The sequence below is a fragment of the Salvelinus namaycush genome, chromosome 31, assembly GCF_016432855.1.
Source record: "Salvelinus namaycush isolate Seneca chromosome 31, SaNama_1.0, whole genome shotgun sequence".
Taxonomy (NCBI): Eukaryota; Metazoa; Chordata; class Actinopteri; order Salmoniformes; family Salmonidae; genus Salvelinus; species Salvelinus namaycush.
In genome coordinates this window covers 36,073,686-36,077,334 of record NC_052337.1, presented here as the reverse complement: position 1 = coordinate 36,077,334, position 3,649 = coordinate 36,073,686, and positions in this window count along the sequence as shown.

Below are 3,649 nucleotides of genomic sequence, written 5' to 3'. Positions count from 1 at the left end.
TACTGCCGGATACTACGATTGGCCGAACCAATTTGCGTGCGCGCTGTCATTGGGCAAATGTCGTCAAGGTGATTCTGGCCAGACTATATTTTTGAGACTATAGACCACAGACTATTCTTTGCGGAGTCCCGAACAGGCGGATGTTCCGGTGTTGTGCCGAAAAGCTCCCCCCTGCCAGAATTCTTCCCCGCCTTCGCGTGAATGCGCACGCACTCAATTCCTCATTGCTGCGATTTGCTTGAACGCGCACGGTCTCAATTCTCCATTGCTGCGACTTGCTTGAAAGTTGAGATTTCTGATCACGTTAGGCTGCGTTTCATTTATTTTTTTATATCGGTTTGATCGCGGGGAGGCACTAATATTGTCTGCAGTTTTCGGTTTGGTTATTTGTTTCAAGTGTATTAGTCTATAAATAGATCTCTTTGCCAATATTCGTCTTATTCGACTAGTAGTTGTTCTGAAATGTGTATTGCTTGCTTACATTTTACTCACTCTATGTTTAATATAACACACATAGTTGAATTATTAATTTCGGTTGCCTATCCTGATGTGAAGTCTGTTCTATAGAAAGTATTTGACTCTGATGTGTGCCACAGAAAGTATTTGACTAGCCACAAAATTAAGGAAATTATAAGGGGGGGGGGGGGGGGGGGGGCGATTTCGGCAAGGCTATTTTCTTGCCTGCCGAAATTCTCCCCCCTTCTATCGTGGGACTGCAAGGCCTGGCACACTTCTGAATAATTTTGGTAGCTCATGTTGACCAGTAGTGTGTGCCACAGAAAGTAAAATTAGAGTGTAAAGAAACATAAACATTTATTTTAGAAACATGTTTAAGAAAATAAAGATAATATGTGTATTATCACACAATAACACAAAAATATCACAGAAGGTTTAGTTTGTTAACAAACATTAAATGGGAAATACAAATTTAAATCTTTGCATAATAAGATATAAAATGACAAATCAAATATAAAAAGACAATAACAAACAAATTGGAAAGCTGCAACAGCTCGACTGAACATTTAGTCCACTTTTTATGGAAAGTTTTCCAGGTGATACCGTCGCCTGGAACTCAAGCCTAACCTAGTCCTGACAGGCAGCGCAGACATAATCCTCCAATGGTGGGATGGTTTTCATACAGGACTGGTGGAACCATCGTGGGCAGCGGTTACAACCAATCTGAAATTTATGAATAAAAATGTTAATATATTTAAAACATTAAATACATTTTCTTGAATTACAATTATTTAATTATCAGACAAAGCAGATAATACTACCTCTAGAAATATTACTGCTTATACAAATTCATACTCGTAAAAATGTGCCTTTAGAAGTGAACAAGCAATTACCCAGTTAGTGTCTTCCTCATTATTGTCCACCTCCCCACAGAAGTGGCACAGTTGGCTCAGGTCATCTATCAAAACATAATGTCATCTTTACATGTACAGTCGTGGCCAAAAGTTTTGAGAATGACACAAATATTAATTTTAATTGTGCATTACTTATACTCTCGTACTTACTTTCAAGTCAAAGACCCCACAAGAAGTAACATCTTGTTGGCATGGGTGAGGAAGGGCACCACACGCCCATCTGGAGATATTACACCGCTTCTCTCTCAGGAATGATCTGAACATATATGTTAATAAAAGTACAGCATTTTGAAACACTTTATTAATTACAATATAGAGATTAATAACAGTATAGCATTTCAAAGACTTTATTGATTCCATTGTAAAAAAATATATTAAAAGCCGTTTTAAATGGATCATCCTGATGAGATTACATACATACATTTGTTTATATCAGTAGCTGCTGTTGGTGTGGTGGCTGTGGAGGCTGCCCCTGCTGGTGTGGTGGCTGTGGAGGCTGCCCCTGCTGGTGTGGTGGCTGTGGAGGCTGCTGATTTTATTTTATGAGGGATCCGACGAGTCCTCTATATGAGGCCTCAGGTGATCCACGCTTATTTTAGGGAAGATAACCCCCTTGTCATCTTCCAAGTCCGCGCTACGACCTCGAATCGTATATGGCCGAGATAGTTGGGATCTAGTTTGCCCCCTTTCCTTTGCACTCATGTTGAGTGGTCTAGTTTGCCCCCTTTCCTCTACACTCAACTTTCTTTCTTGCCCAGAGTACAAATTTTAGATTTATTATTGTTGTTATTATTTTATTATTACTACTGTACCTACATTCTTAAAAACTAAGACAGAAAAGTGTAAAAAAAAAAATCCTGGAAAAGCCGTAAGAGGAAAAAGCACGATGGGATGGGGGATTGAGGGATGGGTAGAGAGAACAGTAGAGGGCTTTGAAAACTATTATTCCTGAAATAACCAAATTACTTTTGTGACTAGAGTCTAATACTTCCTGTGGCACACGTATAGATATGATAGGGTATGATAGGTCACCACCAAAAATGATTCAGAAGTGTGCCAGGCCTTGCAGTCCCAAGATAGAAGGGGGGGGGGGGGGGGGGTCGGCAAGCAACTTGCGAAACCCCCCCCCTTCTAATTTCCTTAATTTTGTGGCTAGAGTGAAATAATTTCTGTGGCACACATCAGAGTCAAATACTTTCTATAGAACAAACTTCACATCAGGATAGGCAACCAAAATGAATAATTAATGTATGTGTGTTATATTAAACATAGGGGAGGGAGTAAAATGTAGGCAAGCAATAAACATTTCAGAACAACTACTAGTCGAATAAGACATGGGAGAGATGACGAATTTTGGCAGAGATTTATTTATAGACTAATACACTTGAAACAAATAGCCAAACCGAAAACTGCAGACATTACTAGTGCCTCCCCGCGATCAAACGTCATAAAAAATAAAATGAAACGCATCCTAACGTGATCAGAAATCTCAACTAGCAAGCAAGTTGCAGCAGAATTGAGTGCGTGTGAGTTCACGCGAAGAGGGAGGAGAATTCTGGCAAGGGGGGAGCTCGGGAGAGGCGAAGGTCGAGTCATGCATCCTCCGAAATATGACCCGCCTAACTGCGCTCCTTAACACCCGCAAGCCGCATCAATGTGTCAGAAGAAACGCCGTTCAACTGGTGACCAGAGTCAGCTTGCAGGCACCCGGCCCGCCACAAGCAGTCGCTAGAGCGCGATGAGCCAAGTAAAGCCCCACCGGCCAAACCCGGGTCTGTAGTAACGCCTCTAGCACTGCGATGTAGTGCCTTATACCCGTGCGCCACTCGGGAGGTTTCCATATTTGCACATTTTAAGTGGGAAATTCAAGCATGGAACAATAGTACACACATTGCACAGATATGCACACACATGCACAGATATGCACCCATGTATTGCAATAATGAATATGAACACTCTTAAATTATCAAAATAGTTATAGCAAAATGTATAGAAAAATTCTCTGAGCCTCTCAGGCTACACAATATCTATAAATACTCAGTCATCAAAGTTCCGTTAAAAATGCTGGTGCGCAAACTTAAGTGTAGTCTTGCTAATGTGCTGTAACTTGAGTTCTCTCCCCATCCAATAAGGTTTGCGTGGGGTTCCAGCTTGTAAACTGTCCCATCTTTAATATCCTTTTGTGTGGCATCCGTGAGAAATGACTTGATAAGACTGAAGTGGGAATAATCAAGTGCCCTTTATTTCTCTCAACGCCTTACTCCACCCTATTGTCCTCA